At 48.6% G+C, this 19,175-nt stretch overlaps 1 long non-coding RNA gene across 1 annotated transcript; it reads right to left on the reverse strand.

Annotated features, from left to right (window-relative positions):
* Positions 1 to 11,503: 11,503 nt before the first annotated feature.
* On the reverse strand, positions 11,504 to 12,950 carry LOC103629755 (uncharacterized). The gene is made up of 3 exons (XR_554609.4): positions 12,750 to 12,950; positions 12,550 to 12,668; positions 11,504 to 12,211 (listed from the first exon to the last, which is right to left on the reverse strand). It is a non-coding gene; the product is annotated as an uncharacterized lncRNA (long non-coding RNA).
* Positions 12,951 to 19,175: the final 6,225 nt, after the last annotated feature.

Raw genomic sequence — 19,175 nt, forward strand, 5'->3', positions numbered from 1 at the left:
TCGACACCAAGCATAGTACGCATCAGGCACGGGCGCCATCCATGGAACCATCACCTGCACACACACAATGTTACATATTATATCAATCACAACAATAAATATAAAGGGTAAAACAAATTGAATACTAACCTCACAATATTGATCCTCAGTCAAATATATCTTTGAGGACCCTTCCTTTTTATTCAAGGGGCCTGCTTCTTCCGGATGCTTTTGAAAATACAGGTTTGTAGCCTGAATTCTCACATAGTATATGGCATCATTCACCAGCTTCTTTGCATTGTTTTGCAAGACACGTTCAGCGTGCCCCATGTAATCCTCTCCGTCACGCAACCGATATCGAAGCTACAACATAAAGAATACAAATACAATGGTATAAGTCATAGATTTACAATATTAAGAAACATAACAAAAATAATAAAGAATTCATACCCAAAAGTCATTACGCACAAGTCCCTGTCTGTCGGTGTGGTTTCGTTCCTTTTTAAACTTGTACTCATCCCAGGTACTGACGAGCATGATTAAAGTCCTATCAGCCTCTCACTCTATCGCGTGACGAGGCTTTACTGAGTGGCTTTTTCTTGAGCGACGTGTGTGTGTCGCTGAAGAGCCTCCCGAGCCATCATCCATCGGGTTGTCAGCCGGTTCGCCCTATTGGCCCCACTGGTCCCACGCCTGTTGCTGCTCTCTCTGGTGGTCCCACTGGTCCCATGGCTGGTGATGCTGTGCGGCCTGGTCCCATGTCACGTGCTCCACCTCCTCATTGTGCTCCACCTCCTCATTGTGCTGCTCAGCCTCATTGTGCTCCTCCTCCTCAATGTGCTGCTCCTCAGTGTGCTGCTCATCCTAGTACATACAACCCAAGATTTATTTGTAAATATGTAAACAAATTTATTTGTACAAGATATGTTATCTCATCTCCATGTACCGCGCTCAACAGCTCTCGACGTCTGCTGCTGCTCGAAGAACTGCCCTGAAAAAGGCTCAGGCCCTTGAACAACCCCTTCACTGACTTCTTTGATTTTGGCGGCATCCTGCATAAAAAATAAGAAATTATTCATTAGTGCATCAAAAATGACATAATACTTAAAATATAAACAAATGAAATAACAAAACAACTTTACTTGTTAAATATCATCAAAATCAGGATCTATTTGTTCTCTTCTATGCAGAGGTCGCCATGTAACTTTTCTCCTAACAGGTTGTCTTCTCCGTCTCTCGGGAAAAGTTAAGTCGTTAACGTCTGCAACTAGTCAATCTAATGCCGGTGCAGGATCAATATGAAAACTAGTTGGCAACTCTTCTTCTTGAAACACCTCATCAACCTGCTCAAGGTGACCAATTTGATATTCGTCCTCACCAGGAGTGTATAGGCATTCGCGAGGATTTACATTGTACACAACCCTCCATTTAGACAACTTTTTGCATGGATATGTCGAGAAATAAACTTGGTCTGCTTGATGGGCAAGGATATACGTGTCGTGTCCTAGAAGCAATTTCTCAGGTTGGATCTGTGTCATCCCAAATTCGGTCCTATAATACTTCGGGTCATACCATTTACACTCAAAGAAAACTAGCGCTAAAGGCTTATTTCCAGCAAATGTAATCTCGATTATATTTTTGATTTTCCCGTAATAGCAGGCTTCGTGTCCTTCCATGTCGGTTGCCCTAGTAATGACTCCACTATTTTGAGTGGCGGCCATAGGATGACTTGATTCGAAAATGCTTGAACGAAAGCGATATCCATTGACGTCGTAACGTCCATAGCTTTTGGCAGTTACGCTTCCAATAGATAACTGACGTAAGTCATCATTCAAATTCATTTCCTCCCCAAACTGTCAATCATGCCACAAAGCATTAGCAAATTCTGTAATATTAGTTAAATGAAATTAGCTCTCGGAGCCACATAATTAAGACTTACACAGTCCCGAAGCCACATAATGAAATTAGGTCGCCCATGCATACCATCTTGTCGCAATTTGTCTATGTCTCTCGCTGTTGGCCTACCGAGACACCTCATGTTTTGTTCATCAAACTCGCTGTCAAATATTATTGTATGACATGAGATATTTGATAACATAAACTAATTCACATATGAACAGTTTAAGGAAACAAGTCTTACACAAAGTATTTCTCCACCTCAGGCATATTCGTGAACATGTACAGTAAAGCAGACTTCCGTTCTTCCATACTGAGGTGATATGCCTTGGGTGGACCAACGGCTTTGCCGTTTGTCTGAAAAATCGAAAGATCACTACACGGAGGCATCTCTCGTTCATCATCATGGTACCTTTTCTTTCGAGCAAATACATTATGTTCTTCTGCAAAGTAACAACTTGTGAAGTGTGCTACCTCCTTTAGTTTAAATTGTTCCGCAATACATCCTTCAACTCTTGCCTTATTGCCCACCATTGCTCTAAGCTTCTTTAATGCTCTTTCTATATAAAACATCCACCTATACTGAACAGGACCACCGACCTTAGCCTCATATGGAAGATGTATAAAGAGATGCTGCATATGATTGAAGAAACCTGGTGGAAATATTTTTTCCAATTTGCACAAAAGCACTGGTGCCTCTTTCTCCAGCTGTTCCATAACATCTCTTCTGATTTCTTTACCACACAACTGTCTGTAGAAATAACTAACTTCAGCTAACGTTTTCCACACAGCTTCGGAAATGTACCCACGAAACATTACAGGCATGAGCCTCTCCATAATTATGTGGAAGTCATGGCTCTTTAGTCCATTCATCTTCATTGTCTTAAAGTTCACAGATCTTCTAAAACCAGCGGCATAACCATCGGGGAATTTAATATCCTTCATCCACTTCATCACTTCTTTCCGTTGCTTAGATTTCAGACAATAGTCAGCTTTTGGTTTGCCTCCGTTTTCTCTAAGCACTTGGGTTGGACGATCACATATCACTGCTAAGTCCATGTGTGCCTTGTCATTGTCTTTCGTTTTATCAGGGAAATCCATGCATGTATTTATGAGGGCTTGGCAAAAGTTACTCTCTTGATGCATGACATCGATGTTGTGCATCAAAATCAATGACTTAGCATAAGGAAGCTCCCACAAGCCACATATGTGAGTCCAGTTATCCTCCTCACCAAAACCTTGATACCTTTTCCCACTCTCGTCTAGGACAAGTTTCATATGCTCTTCTGTAATTTCTATCCCACTACGTCGCTTGGGCGGTCCCTTCGTGACAATGGTGCCCTTCCTAAATTCCTTTCTCTGCCTTCTGAAGGGGTGATTGAAGGGTAGAAAACATCTATGGCAATCAAAGTAACATATCTTGCCACCAGCACTAAGACGAAAACAATCTGTATCTTTAGCACAATAAGGACACGTCAATCTACCATGCACGCTCCATCCAGAGAAAATACCATACGCCATAAAATCATGAACCAAGAATAGATATGCAACATGAAGATTGAATTTCTGCTTCTTGAAGCAGTCATAGGCTTCCACACCTTGCCATAGCTTCTTTAACTCTTCAATCAGTGGTTGAAGCATCACATTGAGGGTACGCCAGGATGCTCAGGCCCAGGTATAATAAGACATAGGAACATAAACTCATATTTCCTGCAAAGAGCAGGTGGAAGGTTGTACGGTATGGCAATGACAGGCCAACATGAATACGACGCAACGGTCATATTGAACGGCGTGAAACCATCGATTGCCAAGCCGATACGAACGTTTCTTGCATCGCTGGCAAAATCTGGATCAAATTTGTCAAGAGCCTTCCATGCATCACCATCTGACGGGTGCACCATTAACCCATCTTGTCTGTCCGTACAATCTTTATGCCACCTCATGTGCATAGCGGTCTTCCTCGAGAGAAACAAACGTTTCACTCTAGGAGTGAGAGGCATGTACCGAAGCTGTTTATGTGCAACCTTTGTCACCACCTTCTCTCCATCTTCATTTACAAGCTCCACGTACCTCGACGTCCCACATTTTAAGCATTTCTGTTCTCTGCCATGTTCCTTCCAAAAAAGCATACAGTTGTCTTGGCAAACATCAATCTTCTCATACTCCATACCAAGACCTTCAAGCAATTTTTTGGACTGGTACATGTCTTTGGGCATCTTGTGACCCGTAGGAAGAACCTCGCTAATCAAATCCACAAGCTCCTTGTAACAATTAATTGAAAATGCAAACTTGGACTTGATTGACATCAGTCGGGTCACGAATTCGAGCACGGTCACGTTAGTGTGCCCGTGAAAAGGCTCTTCTGACGCTTTAAGTAGGTCGAAGAACTTCTGAACCTCCGGTGTAGGTGAATCATGATGATCTAGGGCCAGTTCAGGCTACAGATCCTCAAGCATCTGATCCATCCTATCAACATCATCTTCACCGTCATCAACTTCTACTTCTGCTGCTCGTTCAACATCTTCACCATGGAGATACCAGACCTTATAGGCTGGCACGAAACCATGCGAGCACAGGTGTAGTGTGACCTGCCTCTTGGTGTGGCTCGTCATATTTCTACATTTATTGCATGGACACCTAATATTATCTATTTGTGACAAAGCAGCTGCATGGTCCAGAAACATCTGCGTCTTGGCAAACCATTCACTTGTGTGACACCCACCCTTCTTGAAACCTTCATACATCCAATCACGTCTATCACCCATTATTGCGGCTGTGTGTACGAGTAAAGAGTGTGTGAGACAATATCACGTTTCTAAACGTAACACATACATCTATAGGTAAGTAGTAAAACTATATATATATATATACATAAATAACTATATATATACATAAAAACTATATATATACATAAATATATAGTTATATACATAAATAACATTAAATTTATCAATAGCGAAACCTTCATACAACCTAATATGATAAGTTAAATCTATTCAATAAATAACATCAAATTCAACAATTTAATAGAATAAGTTAAATTTATTATAATAATAGAATTAATACTTATACGTAACATCAAGGCACACATGTGATATTAAACTAACTCTATGCACACTCTAATCACATGTTATATTAAACTAACTCTAATTACACTCTAATCACACCCTAAACTAACTCTAATCACATGAAAGTTAACTCCCGTCGGCCATAAAAAACCGACGAAAATAAACATTTATACACACATTTAACAATAACACTCGCATTTACATTAAATAATTCAAACAATAATATACCTTAACGGTCCGGGGCGGCTGCGGCGCTCCGCGGCGGCGGCGTTGGTGGCGGCGAGCAGCGGGCGACGCTTCGGGGGCGGGCGGCGCAACGGGGACGGGCTGCAGACGGCGCTCCGGCGGCGCGGCGGACGGCGCTCCGGAGGCGGGGCGGGCGGCGGTCGTTGCTCCGGGAGTGGGCGGCGCTCTGGGGGCGTGGGCGGGCGGCGGGCGGCGCTACGGGGGCGGAGGCGGTGCGGCGGACGGCGCTCCGGGGCGGTGGCGGTTGCGGGCGGCGCTCCCGGGGCGGTTGCGGGCGGCGCTCCCGGGGCGGTGGCGGGCGCGCTCCTAGGCCGCGGGGCGGCTGGCCGGGGCGGTGGTGGGCGGCGGCGGCGTACGTGGCTTGGAAACCGAGAGAAGAGAGGAAATGAGCCGCGCGGGATGACCGCCGGCACATAAAGCATTAATTCCCGTCGGCTGGCGTCAGGGCCGACGGGAGTTAACTAATTCCCGTCAGCCCGAGCAAAGGCCGACGGGAATTAAAATGGCTGACGGGAATCTTCCTGATTCCTGTAGTGATTAAAGAAAGATGTACCAAAAATAGATAACATTATTCACATATTTTATTATATTAATCTAAATATCAAAACATAATGTTTAGGTACATTTATACCTTTGCCTTGACAGAAAACAATAATTCCCGAGCAATGCGATTGCAATTACAAGATTGCGTGAACAGTAAAGGAATACTGTTCACTACTTATAGGCACAGGACACAGCCTGTAAGGAATTATAATCATACCCCTTATAAAAGTTTACAACAATGACTCAGACCCTTATGGACTAAAAGGTCATTCCATTTTAAGTCGGTTCGATCCTTCATCTTCGGATACGCTATAACACGGAAGCTTCATGAGTGGTAGCTTCGGCATCACGTATAAGTAGCTTTTGCCGAAGCTGTTTCTCCTTGCAGGACCTTCGACGATGAAGCATGGTCCCAACAGTGGTAGTTTCTGAACTGCGTGGTGAATTCCGCCCAAGTAATTGTGTCAGTAGCGTCATGGGCAGCAACATAAGAATCCCACCAGTTAGCAGCAGGACCAGTCAGACGACCAGAAGCATATAGAACCTTCTGCCGGTCGGAGCACTGAGCAATGTTTAGCATTTTCTCCACTGACTTCAACCAGTCGTCGGCGTGCAGAGGATCTAGAGAACTGGCGAAGGTAGGCGGCTTGTAGCTCATAAATTCTCGGTGCTTGTCCCGGGGTGGAAGTGGTGGTGGCGGTGGTGGCAATGGGACTTGCTGGTGTTGCCCTCTCCTCTCCTGACGCATCTCCTCTCTCTCTTGGCGCATCTCTTAGCGTTCCTGCCGCATCTGCGCATGCATATCCGCCATAGTATCAGCCATTTGCTGCATTATCCGCATTTGAGTTGCAACTGCTGGGTTAGCTCCGGCTGGTGGAGGATTTGGAGGATCCATCTCTGCTTGTTGTTGTTGTTGACTAAGTACCCTCTGATTGTGTCAATTAGGGGGTAGATCAATTCCTCCTCCCTTCCTGGTATTGACCATCTGAGTTAGAAACATATGATAAGAAAGAAAGAATTGTAGGCAAGGCGAGTAATTATGAGGCATGTTACTTTGGGGGTTTTATTAGCTAAGTAGATTAGTGTGTCACCTACTAATGCTAATTCATTACCTTATGATGGTACATGCTAAGATGCCCAACTATAATGTTTCAATCAATCAAAGAAGCAAATCAGGCATTTATCATCAGAGCAATCAACCAACATTTTTAAATAGGAAAATAATTTTAATTTTGGCTTGGGTCTCCTATCTCTTTAGGGGGTCATATATATAGGATTCCAAGGTGTGAAATCCCTCTTGTCTTAGAATAGAAAAGGTAAGAGTAATTAGAGTAGAACAGTAGAAGGTGAGTCAGGATCAAGATAAATATAGAAAGAATCGGAGTAAGGTAAGTAGGTAAGGGTTTTGTCCATTTCTATCTAGGTTTCGTCCTACAGTCAACATTTCCTTTGATACCACTTCTGTCACAACCGGATTTAAGGGATAAAGCCGGGTGCGTCTCATATGTGCGCCAAGGAAGAACAACACATATAATAACAAAAAGTATAGAGATAAATGTCATAAATATCATAAATATACTTATTACAGAGCGGAAGTCTTACAAAATAAATGATAAATGTAAAGCGAACTAAATATTATTTCCCCGGCGCCACAAAGCTGACTAGGAAATGCCACCTAGATCAAGTCAAACTCCTCGTTATACGGCTCCTCTTTGACCACCTATTCTTCTCCTATGGGGGGTGTGAGGCAGCAAGGGTGAGCTCACATATGTTCATCGCTCAACAAGTTGTGGGTAATAATGTGCATGAACTCACCAAAGATGGGAGTTCATGTGGAGTGTAAGGCTGATCAATAAATAATGGTTAAAGCTGAGCATTGCTTTTATAAGTTGGTCAAAATTTTATTAGCAGTTACTAAATGTAAGTAAATACCAAACCTTAGAAATAGTAAGTCAAAATAATAATAAATAATCCCAATGCGATGCAAATGACAAATTGAATTTAATTTCATAAATTAATCATGTGAGTGTCTGAGCTGCTCATGACCGTGAGCATGGCTAGTATACCAGTTTTACACTCTGCAGAGGTTGCACATCTTTACCCACAAGTCGTGTTAACCATTTGCCACAGGGTTGATCGGACCCCATACACCTCTACAAGGAAGCGAGGCAGGGTTCCACTACGAGGCCTTGACAAAGTTCCACTAGCTTCAGAAAACCCGCTATAGTTTCTAGGAAGCTCCATTGCAGGGATCCCTCGCCTGACCACCATCACAGCAAAATCAACCTAAGGACCTCCCTACACTGACCACTCCCCTACTGCCCTTGCCCCTATCGGGTAAGATAGTCATCCACTAGCTTTCCTAGTTAGTGAGCCAAGGGCGTCCTATACCACCCTTGTGGCAGCACTGTTTTCTCGGGTGGTTTTCCATGTTCCAATTAACATAATGATCTTATCATGAACAGTAAATAATAAACTGGTAATAAAAGTGTGAACATGAGTAATGTATGTCTCCATACCCAAAACCACATAAAGCAATAGCATGTACTACCCAAAAATTCAGTGTAAAACAAGGTATAAAGATAGCCAAACTGGGGTAACCTATTGGGTCCCATCAAATTAACCTATGCAGATCATTATGACTAATAAGAACATGACTGGGTAAAAAGAAGTGATCAAGGGCACAACTTGCCTTCAACGAGCTCCTGCTCAGCAGTCTCCACCTGCTGAACCCCTGGATCCTCTGTAGCTTGTTCGTCTACTCGCATCATTACAAACATATATAGTATAGCAAAAATTAACATCACACCAATCAATAGAAGATAATGCATAATAATATTCTACGCTGCGTAACGAGATCGTAGGAACAAGAATCACTAAATTCGGATCTACGATTATTAAGTTATGCATTTCTGAAGTTATTGAATACTTGGAATAGAATAATTCAAGTGCATAATTTTAATTCAAGTTTCATGATTAAACAGAGGTACTAAGTGATAGGCAATATTAAAACAAAGCTAATGCCACTAGAATGGATCAATTTAGAGCTAAAACGAATTAAATATGATTTATACAATTTTCTGGATTTATTTTTGTATTAAAAATAAATTTCTAATATTGTTTTTTTAATTCCCTGGCTGTTGGACTGACATCAAATACCGAATAGCACAAGGGCTAACTTGCAAAGTTGTCCCAGACTCAGACTAACTCGTGATGGACGACGGGTTTTATTTCTGTGAAAGGAGGGGGCTCATATGAAAATCTACAGTCGCGAAGGGGTATCCACTAATGAGGGCCGTTCAGATCAGATCGAACGACCACAACCCTACCTCCGAGATGACCTACAAACACGATCACCGAATCTAAAATTTACGGTCAGAAACTCGCCACGTCCCCCATAGTTGATTCCTGCCCTTGATTCATTAACTAGCGACCTAGATTTATGCAACGAACCGATATTCGCCAGATCCGTACTGACCGTCCGATCCATGATTGATGGCACCTGTGCATCAGCACGAGGCATCTCGGTCGCATGCGAGGGGAGGCGGCCACATTCTTAAACAACCCAAAGGTGGCTAGAACCCCGTGGTGCGCGCGATCTAGTCACGGTGGATGCAGCATCGTCGGCCATTCTGTTTCGCCAGCACGCGAAGTCCGCAGGAGAGGTGGTCTCCGCTAGGTGGTCCCACTCGTCATTGACGAGCGACGCGTGCCCGGGAGGCTGAGGAGTGGAACGGCGTGTGGGTGAGATGGCCACGTGGGCCCCACCCAGTAGCGATTCCAGGCGACTGACATCCACGGTCCACTCAATCGTAGAGGGAAGGGAGAAATGGGTCGAGGCAGAGGATTGAGCCCAGCGCCCGTTTTCCATTTTTTTCTTTATTCTTTTCTTTTCTGGTTTGTTTTTTCCTTTTATTTCAAATCTAAACTTTGAATTCAAATCTCGTGGCGAATTTGTACTCAAATTTTGAATGTATGGTTTGAACATATTATTATGGAATAAACTTATTTTGTTTATAAATTTATTTTGTATTAAATGGTCTTTTCTCTCTTCCTTCCCTATTTTCAACCCTAATTTCAAATTGGGGTTAATTCCACATCTCAAGTCATTATTTTATTTCTACTATTATTATTGTTATTATTATTTAAATGCACAAGCAAACAAAAATATCCAACATCATGCATAGCTTATTGAGGTGCCTTTATTTATTTACTTTAAATATGGTTATTCTCATGATATAATGAGTAGATGGCCAAATATGCAACAAGATCATATCTTTTATAATTTGGGTATTACACCCGTGGTGCGCAGTCGGATCATAAACACCGACATGATGTGACAAGAGTTTGTATTATATTGTGATCTTTCAAGGACAAGGGCACTTCAAAAATTCTAAGTAACACCATGAACCACCAAATAAATGAGCTTGTTGAGATTCCATTCATCCATCCGCATACCTTACATTTAAGGGTTTACATAATTTCTACTTTCATTTCCCAAGAATTAATTAATACCTTAGCACTATAGCTTTTTATATTTAAGGGTTTACATATAATAATTTGAACTTGTTTGTAATAACACTACTTTATGTACATAACCATGTATGATATGTGAGAATGTTGTAGCTCCATCGAGGGAAAAGTGTGCATGATGTCGGTCCTTGGTGGATGGTGAGATCAGTTGCCATTTGGGCACTGGCGGACTACCAAGTTTAGCATAGTTGAAGCATGTTGTGGGGAAAAGGTGGTAGATGCGCTTGAGGTAGATCTAAATTGGTTGGTTCCACTATAGCCCCCCCCCTACGCCATCGCTTCCCTGCTTCACTAAACTATGGGCATGTCCTACTGTTGTCTATCACGCATTGTCTTCCCCTCCTAGCCCTATGGGTTATAGTGAAAGTCGGTCCCCAAGATCACCAAATTCCCTATATATTTCCCACTCCTACTCCAAACTTTTCGTACACCCTCAGAAGAAAATATCGTACCATATTTCGCACCCTCTTTTTATTTTCTAATTAATTAAATATCTTTTGTTTTGCTTATTAATTGTCACCTATAGACAACAATACAACTGACGACCCCAAGCTGAGAGTCTAGGAGTTCGAGCTTGGTTCTGACAAATAGCGAGTTTTGTTTTAAAACGGAGTCTATGAAGATGTTGAATAGGATTGGCATGAGATTTCATGAGCCATGGCGTATGGAAGTCTCATGGAGGGTTTCAAAAGCAAGAAAAGACAATTTCTTCAAAATCTCTCAAATCATATTGATGTTTGACAAAACAAAACCTTGCAATATAACCTTGTATACAAAAGTAGTTTTTATTTAAAAACCCTCCAAAGCTCCACCATCTCAATGCTTATAGTGTGTAAAGATGGGCTTGCGGAGTACCAGAGTACTCACCTTACTTTTGTTGATGATTTTTAGTGGTAGGCCTCGTCTTTCCAACATTCATGTTCTATTAGTAGTTGCTCATGCACCCAACTTCCCTATAACATTGGATAATTTGTTTTGCTTCCGGTTAAATAAGGCCCTAAGAATGCTGCCTATATATAATCTTTGTTTAATATGACTCAATACTCCTTATCATCTGATAAATAAATTTAATTATGTTCCTCCTGTGACAAGGGTTTGTATTATATTGTGATCTTTGAAGGATTAGGGAACTTCAACAAGCCTAAGTGACACCATGAACCGCCAAATAAACGAGCTTGTTCAAATTCCATTCATCCGTGAGCATACCTTACTAATCAAGAGGAGTATGGCTAGAAGTATACGCATCAAACATGTCTTACCATTTCAAACAAATCCATACGACAAACATGTCTCCACCTATATTATAGCATATCGCTGATGCCTTTCTACAATTGAGGTGTTGTTAACTGATGAAAACATTTAATCACTCTCTCATTCTCTAAAAGAATCGTCATCCTCCTCGTCCTCCTCATTATTGCCAGAGGTGGTTGGTACCTCAAACATTTGGAGTTCTATGGTGTGAGACAAAGGTGAAGGTGACGCCTCAGAGTTGTCCATCTCATCCGCTGTATGTGGCGACGGAGATGGCGGAGGTGATGATTCAGAAATGTTTATCTCATCAGATACCAACGATACATGTGGCGGCGAAGGTGGTTCATCAGTGTCGTAGTTGCTTATCGAAATGGCACCATTGTTCGGCGTCTCCTCGGGTGTCAGGTACAATGATGACTAAGACGATGGCACTGTGTAGATCTCATCATATGTGGTCATCGTCTTCTCAACTGTCAGGTAGAATGATGACAAAGACGACGGCATTGTGTATGTCTCATCAGATGTGGCCGTCGTCTGGGATTCACCACCGTGCAACTCGTCACCTGCCCCAAAGATCTTGGCAAGGAGATGCCGGAGCCAGCCTATTCCGAAAATTCTAGCAAACAGTACGTATTGCTACTGCAAATGCAATAGAGGAAGAGAGCCGCGTAGAGGTATCTGCTTTGCTTGGCTTCCTGCAGCGGATATGTATATTTCATTATTCACAGTATTGCTATATTTTAGAGAAATAGGATTGGCATATATATAATCAAATTAGCTACTGCATGCTAGACACTGGCGGAGCCGGCCGGCATAAAACTGAAGCCGCCCGGTCACCGCTGCGCTGCCGTCCGCCGGAGCAGGCGATGGGGCATCGGCGCGCCGCCGGCCCTAGGCCCTGTCGCTGCGGCGCCCCGAAGAGCACCTCTTCATCGTTCCGCCCACATACGCGCCTGACTGTGACTGTGGCTCCCCGCAGCTACATACTGCTATATAGCTAGATCCATAGATACATATGGTGCTCAGTGCTGACCTGCAGAGAGATGGACTGAACGTGGAGAAGACCTCTCCGACACAACGGGCGAGACGATCAACCAACAGTAGTGCAGTGTGAGCGCGTTGGACGAGAGCGAGAGGCGAGAGATCAAGCAGCTGCCGATGGTGGAAGCAAGAGCTAGTTAGTTCATATATATAGGCACAGCAGGCAAGGACGACAGGCAGGGTAGGGTCTACCTTTCGTCGATCGTCGTCCATGTTCTGCTGATGAGCTACCGTCGCAAGATTCAAGCAAGAGCTCGTTCATGTATATATAGGCACCCGGTAGGGAGTTCTAGCATTTAAGAGTATGTAGAGGATAAAAAGACAATCTATATGTCAGTTTTGCTCGTTCTATATGGTCAATCATGCAAATGGATTCCAACTTGCTCGTTCTATATGTTTGGCAACCCGGCTCCGAGGGATATATAATAAGTATAGGATCCTCATTAGGGGGGAGCGGTTGACTTGATTCTTGATATGGTCGCTTTGGCTATGTAGAAATGATTTGGTTTTTAGTGGTAAAATTTCTTCTCTTTTGCATGTAATTTATCGGTGTACTTTTTTGTTTCGTTTGTGGCTATCATTACAGCGTATGGAGAACAAAGAGTTGTTTATAGAGGTGTGTACACGGTTGGAGCAAGCAGCGAGGGATATTTTTACCTGACATAGATGGCAACATAGTCTCCGGATGAGCTCTTCATAGTCTACTCATGTTTCTTTTGGAATGTTCTTCTCCTTTAACTTTTTTTGGGACGTGTGCACCCTAGTCATGCATAGACTGGGCGTTTAAAACTCGTAAGTTTGTATCATGCTACCTGTCGAGTTTTAATGAAATGCTCTTTATCGAAAAAATGCATTGGAGGAGAGCAACTCTAAAAGACTCTTTATATTCTTCCTAATTGATATGAGTAGAGATTTCAAATGATTTTTAAAATTTCAGTCCATATTTTTTAGAACCTAGAAACTATGTGTTTATTCGTTTATACCGATTTGATCTATTCAGTTTTTCATATTTTTTTCAAAATTATTAGAAAGAAAATACATCGAACTAATATATCGAAGTAATTTTGGGGTTTCAAAAAAATATGGACTAAACTTTGGTCTATATTTTTTATTCTGGAATTTTTAAAACTCAACTAGATCGAACTAATTTCTATAGTGGCATTGAAGGTCGGTATAGATTTTGATGGTACGGAAGGGATTTGTTTTAAATGAAACTAACGGTAATGATATTTGTCGGGGACCATAATTAGGGGTACCCTCAAGACTCCTAATTCTCAGCTGGTAACCCCCATCAGCATAAAGCTGCAAAGGCCTGATGGGTGCGATTAAGTCAGGGATCAGTCCATTCGAGCGACTCGATCATGCCTCGCCCGAGCCTAGCCTCGGACAAGGGCAGCCGACCCCGGAGGATTTCCGTCTCGCCCGAGGCCCCCCTCCAACGGCGGACACATCTCCGGCTCGCCCGAGGCCCTGCCTTCGCTAAGAAGCAACCCTTACTAAATCGCTGCACCGACCGACCAAATCACAGGAGCATTTAACGCAAAGGTGGCCTGACACCTTTATCCTGACGCACGCCCCCCGGCAGAGCCGAAGTGACCGCCGTCACTTCGCCGCTCCACTGATCGGCCTGACAAAAGGACAGCGCCGCCTGCGTCACTCCGACTGCAGTGCCACTTGACAGAGTGAGACTGACAGGCAGTCAGGCCCTGCCAAAGGCACCATAGGAAGCTTCGCTCCGCCCGACCCAGGGCTCGGACTCGGGCTAAGTCCCGGAAGACGGCGAACTCCGCTCCGCCCGACCCAGGGCTCGGACTCGGGCTAGGCCCCGGAAGACGGCGAACTCCGCTCCGCCCGACCCAGGGCTCGGACTCGGGCTAGGTCCCGGAAGACGGCGAACTCCGCTCCGCCCGACCCAGGGCTCGGACTCGGGCTAAGTCCTAGAAGACGACGAACTCCGCTCCGCCCGACCCAGGGCTCGGACTCGGGCTCAGCCCCGGAAGACGACGAACTCCGCTTCGCCCGACCCCAGGGCTCGGACTCCGCCCTGGCCTCTGCCGAACGACCTCCGCCTCGTCCGACCCAGAGGCTCGGACTCGGCCTCGGCCATGGAAGACAGACTCGACCTCGGCTTCGGAGGAGCCTCCACGCCGCCCAACCTAGGGCGCAGGCCAGCCACGTCAACAGGAAGCGCCATCATCACCCTGCCCCGAGCCGATTCGGGCCGCACAGAACAAGACCGGTGTCCCATCTGGCTAGCTCCGCCAGATAGGCAATGATGGCGCCCCGCATGCTCTGTGATGACGGCGGCTCTCAGCTCTCTTACTGAAGCAGGAGGACGTCAGCAAGGACTCAACCGCTCCGACAGCTGTCCCTCCGCCAGGCTCCGTCGCTCCTCCGACGGCCACGACATCACACCAGCTGGGTGCCAAGGTCTCTCCGGCTGCCACATCGGCATGTACTTAGGGCGCTAGCTCTCCCCCGCTAGACACGTAGCACTCTGCTACACCCCCATTGTACACCTGGATCCTCTCCTTACGCCTATAAAAGGAAGGACCAGGGCCCTCTTAGAGAGGGTTGGCCGCGCGGGGACGAGGACGGGACAGGCGCTCTCTTGGGGCCGCTCGCTTCCCTCTCCCGCGTGGACGCTTGTAACCCCCTACTGCAAGCGCACCCGACCTGGGCGCGGGACGAACACGAAGGCCGCGGGATTTCCACCTCTCTCACGCCCATCTTCGGCCACCTCACTTCCCCCCTTCGCGCTCGGCCTCGCGTCGACCCATCTGGGCTGGGGCACGCAGCGACATTCACTCGTCGGCTTAGGGACCCCCCGGTCTCGAAACGCCGACAGTTGGCGCGCCAGGTAGGGGCCTGCTGCGTGTTGACGAACAGCTTCCCGTCAAGCTCCAGATGGGCAGTCTCCAACAACCTCTCCGACCCGGGACGGTGCTCCGTTTCGGGAGTCTTGAGTTCATGTCCTTCGACGGCAGCTACGACATGATACTCCTTCCACCGCCGCGCGACAACGACAATGGCGGCCGACAGCCCGGCCGCCGGCGGCGGAATCGACGACGTCTTCCCCGCGTGGTGGAAGAACAACATTCGAGCTCGCCCCGTCCTCTCCCCCGCCAACGGAGGAGGAGGCGGGGAAACCAAGGCCAAGCGGGAGGCCGCGCCTCGTCGGCTGTCGAGCGAGTCGACGTCCCCAGCGCCCCAACGGGGGGCGCGTCGGGCGTCGACCTCGCGTTTGAGACGAAGGCGAGCGCCGTCTTCTCGCGACACGCCAATCCCGAGCAAGTGGACGACGCCAGTGCGCTCGCGGAGAGCTTGCAGGACGTCGCCCTCGTACCTGGGACGGCGGTGCAATCAGTCCCCGACGTGACTATGTCGCTGCTCGTCGACCGAAAGGTACCGACCGATTCCCATCCTACGTCATCTGGACTCAGCCTCGACCCGCCTAGCGACCTTGCTTTGGCGGGCGCTCTCGTAGAGGCGAGTTCAAACCCTCCGGGGTTTCGTATTGCAGGTACGGCTGACGGACGTCTCGACCTACGGGCCCTCTAGGTCCGAGGAAGATGACGACCCCAACATCTGTTGGGATTTCTCTGGATTTGGCAACCCCAGTGCCATGCGGGACTTCATGACCGCATGTGACTACTGCCTCTCCGACTGTTCCGACGGTAGCCGCAGCCTCGACGACGAGGACGGCGGCCCAAGCCGCGAATGTTTCCACGTCGATCTAGGGGATCCCTCCGAAGGCAATCATCTCGGCATGCCGGAGGACGGTGATCTCCCTAGGCCGGTGCCTCGCGCTGACATCCCGCGAGAGCTAGCTGTGGTCCCCGTTCCGACGGGGGGTCAAGACCCACAGCTCGAGCAAGTCCGTGGGGCGCAGGCCGGGCTCGACGAGGGAGCAGGAGCGCTTGAGCCGATCCGCCGGGACGTCGGGCAGGCGTGGGCGGGCCAACCCCCGGTCGGAGAAATACGTCACCTGCCCCAGGGTCTCCAGCACCGCGTCGCCGACGGCGTCAGGCTCAGGCCACCACCCGCATCCAGTGGGGTCGGTCAGAACCTGGCTGCAGCAGCGATGCTTCTCCGCGCGATGCCGGAGCCATCAACCACCGAGGGTCGACGAATCCAGGGAGAGCTCAAGAATCTCCTAGAAGGCGCTGCGGTCCGGTGGGCCGAGAGCTCTGCCTCCCGAAGGCAGGGATACCCCTCGGAACCTCATGCCGCGACTTCCCGATTCATGTGGGAAGCCTCGGTCTACACCGGGCGCACGCGCAACACCGCGCCTGTGGCACCGGGCCACCTCGGCAACGAGCACCATCATCGTGACCGTCGAGCCCACCTCGACGAAAGGGTGCACCGAGGTTACCACCCCAGGCGTGGGGGACGCTACGACAGCGGGGAGGATCGGAGTCCCTCGCCCGAACCACCCGGTCCGCAGGCCTTCAGCCGGGCCATCCGACGGGCACCGTTCCCGACCCGGTTCTGACCCCCGACTACTATCACAAAGTACTCGGGGGAAACGAGACCAGAACTGTGGCTCGCGGACTACCGCCTGGCCTGCCAACTGGGTGGAACGGATGACGACAACCTCATCATCCGCAACCTCCCCCTGTTCCTCTCCGACACCGCTTGCGCCTGGTTGGAGCACCTGCCTCCGGGGCAGATCTCCAACTGGGATGACCTGGTCCAAGCCTTCGCCGGCAATTTCTAGGGCACGTACGTGCGCCCCGGGAATTCCTGGGACCTCCGAAGCTGCCGGCAGCAGCTGGGAGAGTCTCTCCGGGACTACATCCGGCGATTCTCGAAGCAGCGCACCGAGCTGCCCAACATCACCGACTCGGATGTCATCGGCGCGTTCCTTGCCGGCACCACCTGCCGCGACCTGGTGAGTAAGTTGGGTCGCAAGACCCCCACCAGGGCGAGCGAGCTGATGGACATCGCCACCAAGTTCGCCTCTGGCCAGGAGGCGGTCGATGCCATCTTCCGAAAGGACAAGCAGCCCCAGGGCTGCCCATCGGAAGATGCTCCCGAGGCGCCTACCCCGCGCGGCGCCAAGAAGAAAGGCAAGAAGAAGTCGCAAGCGAAACGCGACGCCGCCGACGAGGACCTTGTCGCCGCCGCCGAGTACAAGAACCCTCGGAAGCCCCCCGGAGGTGCCAACCTCTTCGACAAGATGCTCAAGGAGCCGTGCCCCTATCATCAGGGGCCCGTCAAGCACACCCTTGAGGAGTGCATCATGCTTCGGCGCCACTTCCACAGGGCCGGGCCACCCGCGGAGGGTGGCAGGGCCCGCGACGACGACAAGAAGGAAGATGACCAAGCAGGAGAGTTCCCCGAGGTCCGCGACTGCTTCATGATCTATGGTGGGCATGCGGCGAATGCCTCAGCTCGGCATCGCAAGCAAGAGCGCTGGGAGGTCTGCTCGGTGAAGGTGGCGGCGCCAGTCTACCTAGACTGGTCCGACAAGCCCATCACCTTCGACCAAGCGGACCACCCCGACCACGTGTCGAGCCCGGGGAAATACCCGCTCGTCGTCGACCCCATCGTCGGTGACGTCAGGCTCACCGAGGTCCTTATGGACGGGGGCAGCTGCCTCAACATCATCTACGCCGAGACCCTCAGGCTCCTGCGCGTCGATCTGTCCTCCGTCCGAGCAGGCGCTGCGCCCTTCCACGGGATCATTCCCGGGAAGCGCGTCCAGCCCCTCGGACGACTCGACCTTCCCGTCTGCTTCGGAACGCCCTCCAACTTCCGAAGGGAGACTCTGACGTTCGAGGTGGTCGGGTTCCAAGGAACCTACCACGCGGTACTGGGGAGGCCATGCTACGCGAAGTTCATGGTCGTCCCCAACTACACCTACCTGAAGCTCAAGATGTCGGGCCCCAACGGGGTCATCACCGTCGGCCCCACGTACAAACACGCGTTCGAATGCGACATGGAGTGCGTGGAGTACGCTGAGGCCCTCGCCGAGTCCGAGGCCCTCATCGCTGACCTGGAAAGCCTCTCCAAAGAGGTGCCAGACGTGAAGCGCCATGCCGGCAACTTCGAGCCAGTGGAGACGGTCAAGGCCGTCCCCCTCGATCCCAGTGGCGACACCTCCAAGCAGATCCGGATCGGTTCCGGGCTCGACCCCAAATAGGAAGCAGTGCTCGTCGACTTTCTCCGCGCAAATGCCGACGTCTTTGCGTGGAGTCCCTCGGACATGCCCGGCATACCGAGGGATGTCGCCGAGCACTCGCTGGATATTCGGGCCGGAGCCCGACCCGTCAAGCAGCCTCTGCGCCGATTCGACGAGGAGAAGCGCAGAGTGATAGGCGAGGAGATCCACAAGCTATTGGCAGCAGGGTTCATCAAAGAGGTATTCCATCCCGAGTGGCTTGCCAACCCTGTGCTTGTGAGAAAGAAAGGGGGGAAATGGCGGATGTGTGTAGACTACACTGGTCTCAACAAAGCATGTCCGAAGGTTCCCTACCCTCTGCCTCGCATCGATCAAATCGTGGATTCCACTGCTGGGTGCGAAACCCTGTCCTTCCTCGACGCCTACTCAGGGTATCACCAAATCAGGATGAAAGAGTCCGACCAGCTCGCGACTTCTTTCATCACGCCCTT

The sequence above is a fragment of the Zea mays genome, chromosome 6, assembly GCF_902167145.1.
Source record: "Zea mays cultivar B73 chromosome 6, Zm-B73-REFERENCE-NAM-5.0, whole genome shotgun sequence".
Classification (NCBI taxonomy): Eukaryota; Viridiplantae; Streptophyta; class Magnoliopsida; order Poales; family Poaceae; genus Zea; species Zea mays.